This window comes from Pleurodeles waltl, chromosome 8, assembly GCF_031143425.1.
Source record: "Pleurodeles waltl isolate 20211129_DDA chromosome 8, aPleWal1.hap1.20221129, whole genome shotgun sequence".
Lineage (NCBI taxonomy): Eukaryota > Metazoa > Chordata > Amphibia > Caudata > Salamandridae > Pleurodeles > Pleurodeles waltl.
Window position 1 is genome coordinate 1,461,480,743 of NC_090447.1, and position 15,280 is coordinate 1,461,496,022.

Sequence of the window (15,280 nt, forward strand, 5' to 3'; positions counted from 1 at the left end):
ACACCATTGCTCATGATGTGCTCACATGTACAAACAATGCAAGGTCCCCAGAAAGTTTAGGCAAAGCCTGACCAGCACATCAATGTTGTGTACACATTACAGAACTAATGCTGCCTACCCTCTGCTATGTTGTGCTAAATGTGTAAAACGGCACACACATGGTGGCTGTATGGGTGCCCTTAGGGCCACAGTGAGTTTGGCACTGCACTGGGTGCTGAAACAGTATTATATGTTGAACATAATGTGCACATGTATGTCCGACATCATCAAACTACCAGGTACGAACTCAGCAGTCACATCATATGCACATGTGATGTGACCTACATCACTCACAAATATTATGGTGGCAGGACCATGTTGGGAATTCTGCTGAGATCTAGCTTTGGACAATTCATACACGTTTCCCACAACCATTTGGAGCTTAGTTGTCTCCTAATTGTGTGCACTACTGACTGTTATCCAGCACAATATGGGTCCTTGCAGTCCTACTTCCTCAGTTTATATCTGAAGGGTAGTGAGGGACCTGTGGGGCAAGTGTCTCCTACATACGTCTCCCAGAGACCTTGCTCTGTCTCGGCACATTAGAATGGCAGCCCTAAAGTGGCGCTGGGGCTCTTCATACAGTCAGCATACGACATGTCCAGATTCTTAAACATGACATGCTGCACTCAACCGTACCAGCACCTGTCATTCACATGCAAATAATGGGCTTGGTATGGAAATGGGATACTTACCAACTGCTCCACCAATCTCTATGCCCAGTGATCCAGAAGATCTTGCTCCCTTCTGATGAGGTCAGTCCAACGGTGCTTTAGTTAGTGGTCATTTCGTCCGGTGCCAAAAACTCGCACCGCAGCTTCCTGGCCTCAGTGGGGTAGCCCTGGATTACATTGCCACCCAGTACGAGCATCACAGAGAGGTAATGTTGTACTAGCCAAATGAAGCCCTCCAGCTTACCGGCCAACATCTTGGCCATACTCCCTTTTCCTGACATCATGCACTGCAAATGCAGTTGGCAGAAAAAAAATACCCTAACTCTACCCCAACTACCCAACACACTATCATACCCCAGACAAACACCCCACAATACAGTGACAGATACAGAACAATTACAATACAAATGACTGATTAAAAGACAAAAAATAACAACAGCCACAGGAATCAGCACAAGAACACTCCAATTACTCCAAATCACCAAGAGCACCAGCTCCATACACCTTCACACAGTCACAGACAATAAGACTGTGAAGTGAAAATGAAAGTCGACTCACTGTACCATGTATGCAGGCAGGATGTCCTGTTTCATCACTTCCTGGGCCTGTGCGTCATGCTTCCAGTCAGGCGTTTTCATTTTTTTTTTACAGAACAGTCATGCACCGATTATTTCCCCATTGTGCGTGAAAAGGCCTGTGGATGTGCGACAGATGCTCAGGGTTAGGCATCTTTTTGCTTAAGAGAAAAGTATGGTATAGGCGTATGCGTATACATTTTGTATGCATGACAGTCATGCGTTTTTTTTTCCCATTGTGCGTGAAGAGGCTTGTGGACGTGTGATAGATGCTCAGGGTCCAGACGTCATTTTTCTGGCATTGAGGAGTATAGATATGAGCCGTCTGCATCATTAATGTTTGATGCATGATGGAAATGCGTGGAAGTTTGCCATGTAGGCCATGAGTGCACCCAGATTCATATATCTTGTCACAGGGGCTAGGCAACAATGTTGTCATTATGGTATAACTACATGTGTGTAACTATCCAGTCATATCTTTACGGTGACATTGGTATGTTGAACCTATATGTTTGTTTACGTGTCTGCTGCATGCAATGACAACCTTGTGAATATGTGCATGTGTAGCTACACTGTGTCCACATACATGTTAAAACATGTGTACTATCAGTGTACATAGGTGTGGGAGTACTACATCGTTATGTCTGATATACAAATGTACACATACCAACAACACAAAGTAAATGATGGCCTATGTCCAAAACATGGTAAGGCATGTGACAGCCATGATAATTTGTACTCAGAGAATGCAGTGGTCTAGGACTGGATTGACATTACATTACCCCTTGCAATTTGCATGTGCATGTGTGTCCCCTCTGTGATGTGTTGTTGGTTTTGCCTTCATGATGCTCTTCTACACGTGTGACATATAGTTCCCCATGCATCTTAGTTGCAGGAGATGGTATGAACACGTGTCACTGAAGGTTGCTATATGCTGTGTGTGTGTAAATATATGTGTAGTATCACTTCAGTAAAATATGACCATGGCAGTATGTTCATGGGACTTAAAACCCCACATATCTATCTTCCTGCATGGACACATGTTGGACTTTGACAAATGCCTCTGTAGTCATATCAGTGACACCTATGTTTCCATATGTCGGAACAAATGTGAAGGTCATTTATTTCAGTCAGTGATCTTGTGATATATATGCCCTTACATTTGTGGTAGGTTGCCTTTTGTTCAGAATCCTATACAGATTACCATGGCTGACCCATTTAAGTGGTATATGTGTGGTGAGATATGTGGTATATGTGTGCATGCCACCAAGCAGGTACTCTCATTCGTCCACGCCATGTTTGTTATGACTTCCACATACAATGGCATACCATTGTGTAGCAGTGTTGCAGTCTGGCATAGATGGCAGCCTACTCTTCATCACTACTGTAGGAGTTTGTAGGGCAACACAAACCCATGGGGCCCGATTACAACTTTGGAGGAGGTGTTAATCTGTCCCAAAAGTGACGGCAAAGTGACGGATATACCACCAGCCGTATTACGAGTCCATTATATCCTAAGGAACTCGTAATACGGCTGGTGGTATATCCGTCACATTTGGGACGGATTATCGCCTCCTCCAAAGTTGTAATCAGGCCCATAGTTGCATGTGAAGGGGCAGGTTTCCGAAGCTCCAGATTACTCAGGCCACTGCGCACATGCATCAGGCCCCTGACAATGTCAAAGGTTTATGCAGCCAGAGCAGTGGTGTTAGGGTGTTTTGAGCAGGGATCTAGTCTCTTCATGATTGTTAAAAAGCAGAGCAATGCACACTCCCCTGCAGACAGACACATGCACAGTTGTGATCAAATGGACCGGGATATCACATTTTCCTCTGCGTACTTGATGTCTGCTTTACACTCCCATGAACAGAGGACTGGGAACTTGCACGTGTTGGACATGTCTTATCATTTGATGTCCTTAATAATTTCCATGCGCAGCTTGGTTAGGGGTTGTATCTCTGCTGTGACTTCTATTTAGGGAATGTGCCAGGGGTCAGATGGTGTTATCTGTCACAGCCTCGTGTCATGTTGGCATGTGATCCGCAACTATCAGGGTATGGTAGTGGCAAACATGACTGGGTTATATACTGACCTGGCTACCCTCTCTGTACATATGTTGGATGTTCACATGTAGACACTGATGTGTTACTCAGTCAGAACTGGTCTATGTGCGTTCCTTCTCCATGTTTTACCGCATTACTTGTAAGGTACATTTTGTCTCCTACATTGCTCCCAATCTTTACCCTGATTACATTTTGTACACATCTTCTACAGCACATTGTCTGGCCATACATGGACAAGATGCAACATGTGACTTGTGTAATTGTAGATGTACACATCTTCTACTACTGGCTACTGATAGTTGTTACCAGTATTTGTGAGATATAATGAGTGCCACACACACATGACATTACACATGCACAGCACTTGTGTTTTCTCCAAGTTACCTACCATGTTCTATTTTCAAGTACCTGTGGGTGTCTCTCAGCTTTCCGTCCACAACATAGGTGTGCATTTATTCCTGAATGCCACAACCTAGGTAGCTCTTGCCACGACTGAATGATGTTGATGTGTGAAATCATCTAAGTGCTGCTTTTTCATTAGCCAAATGCAACATATATGGCTACTTCTACTCCCATTCTTTTTTGGATGGGCCTCTGACATTTTTGGACATTGCTGGACATAGATGCACATCCCACACCTGATTGCCATGTTGGAGTGCAAAACATGTATGGGATAATTTGTAACTGTTGCTACTTTGCTCTTGTTCTGGCAGGTGAGTGACAATCAGTGGTGTGTATTGCTATGTGCTGTATGATGTTGTTATACAGAGCATACTAGGTAACCATGCTGACACATGACAACCATTGTTTGTACTAGCAAACAATTTGCAACCTAGATACATCAGTCTTCACATGCTTATCTGGAATTGCTGTAGGGGAAATGTCCTGGCTCCGGAACAACAAAGTCGTCAACAACGCAAGATTAACCACACTTGCCGGAACAACGACTGCCTTTTTCTCTGCCTTAACCATGCATGTGCTGAACAATGCACATGTGTGGTTAAGGCAGAGAAAAAGGCAGAGTGGATCGGGAGAGGGCGATGTCAGGTAAGTGGGGTTGGGGCAGGCTTCGGGGTAGTTTTTAGGGGTGGGGTGGATCAAGGGCCTGGGATGGGGGTGGGGAGTGAATTAAGGATTTGGGATTGGGGGTGGGTAGTTTGGCTTTTAGGGGTGGGGTAGGGCGATCGGGTAGTTTGATTTTTAGGGGTGGGATGGGGGGATCGGGTAGTAAGATCAGGAAAATGGGGTTGGAGTAGGGTTGGGGTAGTTTTTAGGGGTGGGGCAGATTAAGGGCTTGGTGTGGGGGTCAGGGTAGTTTGTTTTTTAGGCATGGGAGAGTGTGGTAGTATCGATTTTAGGGGAAGGAATGTGGGGTTCTGGGTAGTTTGATCAGGTAAGTGGAGTTGGGGGTATTTTTTAGGGTGGGGTGGATTAAGGACTTGGGGTGGAAGGGTCGGGGTAGTTTGTTTTTTAGGGGCAGGGTGGGGGAGCGGGGTTGTTTAGATTTTAGGGGCGGGTGGGGGACTGGGGTAGTTTTTTTTAGGGGTGGGGTAGTAGGATCCGGGTAGTTTTGCTTTTAGGGGTAGGGTGGGGTTGGTCAGGTAGTTTTGTTTTTAGGGGCAGGGGTGGGGGGGTCAGAGTAGTTTTGTTTTTAGTGGCAGTGGTGAGGGGCCGGTTGATTTTAGGGTGGTTGGTGGGGTCAGGGAAGATTTTAGGGCTCAGGGTGGAAAGGGAGTGTTGGTGTACATTTTTGGGGGAATGGGTTGGGGTAGTTTTAGTATTAGGGGTGGGGTACTTTTGGGCCTCAGGGCGGGTGGGGCGCGGCATGCTAGAACCATGCATACCATTCCCACACATGCCTTTCCTAGGCATGCTTTTACAATGACAATGAAAAATTATTGTAAAGGCATGCGTGGTAAAGGCATTTGTGATAACACCAAGGTTGTTGTTCTGACCGCGTTGTACAGGCATGTGTGCTTCTCGCATTATTTGTTCCATCATACATTCGAATATGTGGCTTATAAACATGGTAGTAAGCCTGGAAGGAGAGAAAGGGGTTTGAACAAATATAGTAAAGAGGGAGTAAAGGGTTTGTAAAAAAAACTGGTAGAGCAGGAGGGGCTAAAGGGCTTATAAAAAGGGAGTAAGGGAGGAGTGGGGTGGGAAGTTTATAAAAAAGGCAACTAAAGCACAGGGGTAAGAGGTTTTTGAAAAGGGAGTAAAGTGGGAGTGGGAGTAAGGTTTTGTTTTAAAAAAAGGAATAAATATGGAGTGGGAGTAAGGAGTTTGAAAAATGAATAAAGTGGGATTGAGTGGTTTGTAAAAAAAATGGGAGTAAATTAGGATGAGGGGTAAGGAGTTTCATAAAATGGAATAAAGAAGGAGTGGGATAAAGGATTCCATAAAAAAGGGAGTAAGGTGGGAAGGGGACCAAGGGATATATGTAAAAAGGGAGTACAAAAATGGGAGTAAGATCAGAAGGGGACTAAGGAGTTTGAACAAAAGTGGGAGTAAGGAGTTTGCAAAAAAACAAGAGTGAAGATGGAAGGGAGTAACAACCTTGAAAAAAGGAGTAAAGGAGTGAAGTAAGGGGTTTATAAAAAAAGGAAGTCAAGCAGGAAAGGATATAAGGGGTTCGTAAAAAGGGAGTAAATTTGGTGTAAGTGTAAGGGGTTTGCAGAAAATCAAGAGTAAAGTAGAAACGGAGTAAAGGGTTTGTAACAAAAGCTGGAACAAAGTGAGAGGGGGAGCATCATAAGAGACAGGGAAGGTGGTAAATGCCACAAAACGAAACTCATGTGCAAAGAGAAAGCAAACGTTTCTTCAAGCAGTGTTAGAAATGGGGTCTTTGGTTGGCAGTCAGGTTACCCCCTGTCCAAGCAAGGACCCTCACTCTGGTCATGGCAAAGGAGAAACACACCTAGTTAACCCCCACTCACCCCCTTGGTAGCTTGGCACGAGCGGGCAGGCTCAACTCAGAAGCAATGTGTCAAGTATAGGCACCAACACACATAGTAATACAGTGAAAACACTACCAAATGAACACCACACCAGTTTAGAAAAATAGGCAATATTTATCTAAATCAAACAAGACCAAAACGGCAAAAGTCCAACATACACAAGTTAAAATATAAATTTTCAAAAGAATAAGAGTCTTACTACATAGAAAATAATGGAAAAATTGATTTGGCACAAAGTACCTGGTTAGCGTATAAAATAAAGCCGCACGGGCGAGCATGCCTAGGAAGAGGCAGCGATGTGTCGATTCCTTCCTTGCAAGGGAGGGCGTGTGTCGTTTGTTCTCTGGTCGGGTCGGTGATGTGTCGGTTTTTTTTGTCCCTCGCTAAAGAGCGATGCGTCGATTTCTGGACTGAGCACATCGGATCTGCGCAGAGTTGGGCTGGCTTTGATGCCCCAGAGACGATGCGTGGGAAACCTGGTTGCACGGTGTTAGAATACCACACTGCGTGGAGTTTGCGTCATTATCAGCAGCCGCAAGCGGGTCTTGCACATCGTTTCTCCATCAGCGATGTGTCAATCTCCCAGCCGCGATGCAGGTAGAGCGTCTATTTTAGCTGTGAGGCCAGCAGCGCATCATTTATCAGCCGCATTGCAGATGGTGTGTCGAAATTTTCACTGCACAGCGTTCTATGCATGGAGTTTCAGCTTTTGGACTGCCAACTTCACCTTTCAAGGGCCCAGGGAACGGATAACCCACCACTTGGCAGGGCAGGAGACTCTGCAGAGAGTCCAGGTGGTGGCAGAGAAAGTCTTTGGAGGCCCTGAGACTTCAAACAGGAGGCAAGCTCAACTCAAGTAGGAATGCACAAAAAAGTCCAGTCTTTGCCCCCTTTCCCAGGCAGAAGCAGCAACTGCAGGATAGCCCATAAAAGCACAGGCAAGTGCAGCACTTCTCCTCAGTTCTTCAGCTCTTCTCCTTGGCAGAGGTTGCTCTTGGTTCCAGAAGTGATCTAATTTTTAGGGGTTTTGGGTCCAATACATATACCCCTTTCTGCCTTTGAAGTAGGCATACTTCAAAGGAAAGTCTATGGTATTCACATGATGCTTCCTTGCCCAGGCCAGGCCCCAGACACTCATCAGTGGGGTGTGAGAGAGCAGGCACAGCCTATTCAAGTGTAAGTGACCACTCCTCCCTACACTGTAGCACAGATGGCTCATCAAGATATGCAGACTACACCCCTGCTCCCTTTGTCTCACTGTCTAGAGGGGATTCACAAACAGCCCAACCGTCAAACTGACCCAGACAGGCAATCCACAAACAGGCAGAGTCACAGAACGGTAAAAGCAAGAAAATGCCTAGTTTCTAAAAGTGGCATTTTCAAACTAACAATCAAAAAATTAACTTCACTAAAAGATGTATTTTTTAATTGTGAGCTCAGAGACCCCAAACTCCATATTTCTATCTGCTCCCAAAGGGAATTTGCTCTTTAATAATATTTAAAGGCAGTCTCAATGTTAACCTATGGGAGAGATAGGCCTTGCAACAGTGAAGACTGAATTTAGCAGTATTTCACCGTTAGGACATGTTACACACATAAGTACATGTCCCACCTTTAACATACACTGCATCCTGCTCATGGGGGTACCTAGGGTTTACCTTAGGGGTGCCTTACATGTATAAAAAGGGAAGGTTTAGGACTTGCAAGTGGGTACACTTGCCAAGTCAAATTGGCAGTTTAAAACTGCACACACAGAAACTGCAGTTGCAGGTCTCAGCCATATTTACAGGGCTACTAATGTGGGTGGCACAACAAGTGCTGCAGGCCTACTATTAGCATATAATTTAGAGGCCCTGAGAACCTCTAGTGCACTTTACTAGGGACTTACTAGTAAATCAAGTATGCCAATCATCAATAAGCCAATTACACATATATTTTACATAGGAGCACTTAGCACTGGCTAGCAGTGGTAAAGTGCCCTGAGTATCAAAAACAGCAAAAACAGAGTCCAGCACACATCAACAATCTGATAAACAGAGGCAAAAAGTTAGGGGAGACCACACCAATGATGCCAAGTCTAACAGGCAGGTTGAAAGACTTTCTTAGGTTTTTCTGTGCAAACATTTCATGCAGATTTAAAACTAGTGCCAAACTTAAAGTGAAATAAGCACTCTTTCATATTAAGGTTCATCTTAACCATAAGTGTGGTAATGCCACTATTGACAACTCACTAATGTGCATGATGGTTTGATGCTTGACCAGTGCATTTCCTCAGAAATGGAACTATTATGCAAAGTACCATGGACAGGAATGATATGCAGGACTGTAGTATCGATTTACAAACAGGGAACTGTCCAAAGCCAGAGTGCACTCAACGTTGTTTACCATCCCTGTGATTTATTTACCTCAAATAAGAGTGTCTCTTTTGGAAGGAGGTAAAGGTGAATGTCTCTCATTGAGGATGTAGTTCTTCTTAGAGTGACTCTCTCCTCACTTCACATGGTACTGAATAAGCCAGGGCCTTTACAGAGCCTCCTGTCATCTATGGTGGTACTGCTTAAGTCTTCTCCATCATCATGTGCTCTCATGGGAAGTGATGGGGTCAGCCTTGAACTTGTAGATTGTGGGCAGTGAAGAGCTGATAGCCACCAGACATACTAGTACTTCTGAGCAGACAATGAACGCAGTCCAGCTGCATTGCCTCCCCTACACTACAGGAGGCTCCACAGCGACTGTGGCCACACAGAGAAGTTGTGGTAACAAATTAAGGAGAGCAACACAACCCATTTCCAGCCTAGGAGCTACACTTCTGGTAAAACAAGAGCCTTTATGAAACTTCTGTCTGTGAGAATACAGAAGTCATGTTTCAGATTATAAAAGACTGATTTTGGTAAAAAATAATTTCATGCTGCAGCATCTGACCTGAGGATTAGTTAGAAAGTTATGCAATTGTTCCGGAAAATGAAAAAAAAAACATACCTGTTGCCCAAATTCCCACTGCTGTCAAGCTGTTCTGTCTCACCTTTAAACTGCCGAGCTGTCTTGTCTCTTCTCTGGCACCAGCAGTGTGAGTCCTCTTCTGTGACCAAGGTGTGCAGTCTCTCCCCGCTGGCGGCAAGCTGTGCCTTCTCCCTCTTTGCCACCAAACTGTATTGTCTCTGCTACCAAATTGCCTGCTCTGCTTTGGTGTCTTTCCTTTCTGCCACCACGTCCTGCTGTCTCTCTTATCTGCTACCAGGCTTTTTGTCTCTTCTCCCTGGCACCAAGTTGTGTTGTCTCTTTTCTCTACTGACAAACTGTGTTGTGCCTCCTCTCTGCCACCAAGCTGTCACTGAAGTGTTGATGTTTCTTCAGTCTGCCTCTCCTCTGCTCAAACGTAGCTGAGGGTAGATTCTGACGTTACAGCCCCTTTGACTGAAAGTGACTGCGGGCTTTTGCAGGAGCTGGAACAAATATATATGCAAATTAGGTTCCCTAGTAGAATGCAAGTCATAAAAGTATAGCAACAAGAAATGTTAACCACCAATGACTTCTACCATATTACATCATGTACATCCTAACAGAATTACGTAGTGACACATCAACAATGGAAAGTTGTAAAGGGTGAGTTAACTTTTCATTGACTATTTCAACTGAGTTCCAAAGAATCCCAATGTGGTAATCCCATCCCAATAGCAGAATCTACATTTCTTCACTGAAATTGGGTTTTTCATAAATCTAATCATTTGTAGATACAATAGCATGAGAACAAAGTTTCCAGCGTGCAATAGCATTATACAACGAAAAACTAAAGTTACACTTATCAAGTAATGACAATCTCAAAAACACCATCTTCAAATCAGCAATAATAAGAACAAATGAAATAAGGGAGAGCAAGTACACATATAATGGAATATAACACTTAGAAAAATGGGGCGCCTCATAGTAAAGTTCACTAAAGGATGATCAAATATCTTCAAAGTTCCTAATTACCCCTCTTCCTTTGTACTGCATCTTGTCCAAAACTGCTTGGAAGCTCAAGTCTAAAACCCATCTCTTTATGTCTGGACTCATCAAAATGTCAGATTCCCCTATACAAATGTATTTCAGCAGGCTGTTAATGCACAGTTTAGCCCGCTACGGAAGGCTTTAAGGTTATTAGAACATTCCGCCCATTGAGAGCAAAATGTCCTAATTAGAAAAACAAGTCCCATCTAGTAGCCCGAGGGGGTTGAAATTCCTGAGGCTCTGAAGTCTTTATTCTACAGCAGACGCTGACGCTAAAATACAATATTCCACAAGAAGGGCGCATGACAGGGGATTAAGGGGTAGTGAAAAGGGAGAGGAATGCATATTAGTAGGGGTACTAAGGGCCAGATGTACATACCTTTTTTCTTGTCGCAAGCAGCCCAATTCGCAGAATCTGGCCGTTTGCAACAAGAAACAAACATTTTGGTATGTACAAACCCTATTTTGCGATTCAGTAATCTATTTACCGAATTGCAAAATAGGTTTGCGAGTCGCAGTTAGGAAGGGGTGTTCCCTTTCTAACTGCGATTCGCAGTGTGATGTATGATTATTTTGTGACAGTTAATGCGGTCACAAAACAATCGCAGTTAGCACTGATTTCAAATTGGTGCTAACCCATTCGCAAACAGGAAGGGGTCCATATTTGAAATGCATCCTGTTTTCATTTGAGGAAAATGGGCTTCATTTAAAAAAAAAAACTGATTTATTTAAAAGCAGTCACAGACATGGTGGTCGGTTCTCCCCAGCAGGCCATCCCTTTGAGTGCAGCCATTCCCAATGGGGTCGCAAAATGCATCCTGCCTCATGAATATTCATGAGGTAGCTCATTTGCGACCCCATTAGGAATCGCAAACAGTGTCATTGACACTGTTGTACATCGGGTTTTGTGACTCGCGAAACCTAATATTCGTACACGTGGCCCTAAGTGAGAGAAATCACATTATTTTGTAAAATAACCAACATTGTTAAAGACTTCCAAAACAAAGAGAGGGAGAGTGTGTGAGTGCATTTTTGTCTGTGTGTATGTAAAAGGTTGTGGTGAAATCCGACAGACAGCTCATCAAACCCAATTGAAGGCACCTGTACCCAACTATTTACTGGAAAATACATTTATTGGGGGGGTCTAACCCTCAAACACCCCTGAAGCTACACCCCTAGTGCCCTTTTGCTTTCCCCCACCTAATACACACATTTTGGAGAGGCAAAGAAAAGTGAAAGGGAGAGGCTGTATGAGGCTGTATAATAGATGTAGGAAGGTAGCCTCTTTCTAGAATTGTTAGCCCCACTTTTGGCCTGTTTGTGAGTATATGTCAGAGTGTTTTTATTGTCTCACTGGGATCCTGCTAGCCAGGACCCCAGTGCTCATAGTGAAAACCCTATTTGTCACTATGTTTTATATGTCTCACTGGGACCCTGCTAGCAAGGACCCCAGTGCTCATAGGTTGTAGCCTGAATGTGTATACCTGTGTAGTGCCTGACTGTGTCACTGAGGCTCTGCTAACCAGAACCTCAGTGCTTATGCTCTCTCTGCCTTTAAAATTGCCACTATAGGCCAGTGACCATTTTCACCTATTCTAATTGGCACACTGGAACACCCTTATAAATCCCTACTAAATGGTACCTAGGTACCCAGGGTATTGGGGTTCCAGGAGATCCCTATGGGCTGCAGCATTTCCTTTGCCACCCATAGGGAGCTCAGACAAATCTTACAGAGGAATGCCCCTGCAGCCTGAGTGAAAAAATGCACACGTTATTTCACAGCCATTTTACACTGCACTTAAGTATCTTATAAGTCACCTATATGTCTAGCCTTCACTTAGTGAAGGTTAGGTACAAAGTTACGAAGTGTGAGGGCACCCTGGCACTAGCCAAGGTGCCCCCACATACTTCAGGGAAATTTCCCCAGACTTTGTGAGTGTGGGGACACCATTACACGCGTGCCCTAAATATATGTCAATACCTATATGCAGCTTCACAATGGTAACTCCAAATATGGCCATGTAACATGTCTAAGATCATGGAATTGTCCCCCCATGCCAAATCTGGTATTGGGGTGCCAATCCAATGCATCCCCGGGGCTCCACTATGGACCCCGGGTACTGCCAAATCAACTCTCTGGGGTTTTCTCTGCAGCTACTGCTGCTGCCAAACCACAGACAGGGTTCTGCCCTCCTGGTGTCTGGGCAGCCCAGTCCCAGGAAGGCAGAACAAAGAATTTCCTCTGAGAGAGGGTGTTACACCCACTACCTTTGGAAATAGGTATTAAGGGCTGGGGAGGAGTAGCCTCCCCCAACCTCTGGAAATGCTTTGAAGGGCATAGATGGTGCCCTCCTTGCATAAGCCAGTCTACACCAGTTCAGGGAACCCCCAGTCCCTGCTCTGGTGTGAAACTGGACAAAGGAAAGGGGAGTGACCACTCCCCTGTCCATCACCACCCCAGGGGCGGTGCCCAGAGCTCCTCCAGTGTGTCGCAGACCTCTGCCATCTTGAATCCAGAGGTGTGAGGGCACAATGGAGGCCTATAAGTGGCCAGTGCCAACAGGTGACGTCAGAGACCCCAGATAAAATTGATGATATGGTCTTCTAACTTGATTTTCTGAATCTTTAAGCTTGGATTTAAACTGTAGAAACTCAAAATACAACACAGTGCTATCTAATATTTAGCATAGGAAAAAATACCTGCTTACTCTAGAAATTCAAGAAGATATTTTGAAAGCAGGTTGTATTACAATGTGGAAAAAATAAATTCAAAAGGGTCGACTGTTCTGATATTGGATGCCAGGTAATATTTTAGGGACCTAGAACACAGTGTGTTACTAGGAGCGTCTACTCTTAGAAGCAAGTGCCTTCATCCACCTGAAAGTGGCACGCTTCATCATTGGGCCTGCTCCTTGTTGGGCTGGCACTGCTATGCCCAACCGCCCCCCTCGAAAGAGCACTTTGCCAGAGATCTTTCGATTTGCCTGAGAAAGACTAGGAATGTAAGTGGATCTCAGTTTTTGGGTGAGAAGATTGGATGTGAATGTGAGCTAAAATTGCCTATAGATACTATGTTGTCTGTTTAATATGGATAAAGAATCTATGTCACAGTTAAAAACAGTGTGGGAAACTAAAGGACTTAATGATCCTAGTTTCTTTTGAGAGAGGCCTATTTATGGTGCAGGAAAAAATGTTTTTACATAAAATCAAATAAATCAATCTGACTCAGATACATTCATCTTATCACTAGATAATGCAATGTTCTTGTAGTGAAGAACATTAGGGCCCATGCCGAGTCTCCATTTTAGATTTCACAATTTAGCTTGACATCTTTTCCTAATGGTGACTTTTTACATGTTTCTACAATAACACAATAATGTACTGACTAGCTACTGAATGTGCAGCTTATTCCAAGTAAGCATTGCTTCCATTTTGTCTGTACACTTTGTCCAAGACTAGGCACATAAAACACAGTGCCCTTTTGTTTAATTGTCCGTTGGAAACAGCTCCAAGTTTCCAGACAAACCATTGCATCAGCTCTGCATCTTTGTCACAGTGTGATATGAACAGTGCTTTTATTATGTAAACAGCGTCTGTGCTACATTTGGCAGAGGAGCACTTTTGCTGAGATTATCCTAGAACATGGTGCACTGTGACTCAGATGCAGCCCTGCTGACTTTGACCTTTAGCCTGCAAAGGACAATAACTTGCACTACAGCAGACCAGCTTCCTGGCACATCATACTCAGGTGTAGAGGTATAGGCTATTCCAGTGGAAATGGCAGAGGGTACTCCCGCCATGCTCTCCATAGTGTAGGTAGTAGTAGATAGGAGTGTAACAGCATAGTAACTTTACCATGATTAAATTGCTTATCTTTTTCACCATTCTCATAATGCTGGTTATAGTGCTTTGTTTCATCTTCCTATTAATCGCAGGACATGCTTTCTATCTAAGAGTTCGATTGTTTCAAAAAATGTTTGAAAAGCCATTTTCATATCTTTTTAGTGATTACCTTGAGCATACAGAGTAACAACGAAAAGGACAAATCTATATCCACAATTTCCTTGGGAACAGGAGTGGTCCTATTTGAGGCTACAGATACCATCTCTTACCCTGGTTAGGTTAGGGGTTCAGATACAGCACTGTGAGCTAGCTAGGAATGTTGGCAACATTTTCTGAAGCTATATAAGGACAAAGTTCCTGTATTCTGAAGTGCATGTTGACCTAATACACAGTCCTACTTAATTTGTAGGAACCGTATAACATGGCACTCAATGTTCCAGGTCATGTACTTATTTAATGGGTCTCTGAAGTAGTTCTTGTGTGTACCCAAGGTCTCATTTTCACCTAATACAAGAACATCCGTGGTGTTAGGGATCGACCTGCTCAGCTTTATGTGAAACCCCTTTTTGTCTAAAGGTTGTTCAAGGATTACCCTACTATAGTATTTTCCTTTCTTTGTATTCCATTAATTAAATATGGGGCTAGCAGTTAACACGCTTGTTAATTGTATGCATGCTGTTACCGTACATTTACTGTCAAAAGGGATGCCTATCTTGGGTGGAGAAGTTACCTTTGTTGTTGAGTTACACAAAGCTTATAAATGTGAAGCATTTTATTACTAGGTTCATTTTTGTGCACTTGATGCAACAACACAGACATTTCACACATATACTCAGCTGCATTATCAGGTCAATATAGACCTTATGAATATTTAGATATACCATTAACATTTCAGGAACATCAGAATTGGTTCCAAGGTGCCCTTCCACACACAGTACAAAATATAAGATTGGGTTCCCTTAGCAATGATGGGACCACCTCACCAGTTCTAGCTAGCTACATATCGTACCCAAATTTGGCACCATTAAACAATGCACACCTCTGTACTATTTACAATGGTCTTGTTAGGCTATTTAGATGTTTAAGACAGTTTGTTTTTTGTACAATAGCAAATGCCCCAGTAAGGGATTTTAAAGGTG

The 15,280-nt window shown here is 43.8% G+C and overlaps 1 protein-coding gene across 2 annotated transcripts in view; it reads right to left on the reverse strand.

The window, feature by feature from the left end:
- Window positions 1-15,280, reverse strand: part of ZBTB20 (zinc finger and BTB domain containing 20) — a 4,633,203-nt gene that overhangs the window by 3,312,788 nt on the left and 1,305,135 nt on the right. For both annotated transcript variants that reach the window (XM_069202644.1, XM_069202647.1), the window contains one exon: window positions 9,334-9,754. The gene's annotated coding sequence lies outside the window, so the exon portion shown is untranslated. The remainder of the gene's footprint in view (window positions 1-9,333; window positions 9,755-15,280) is intronic.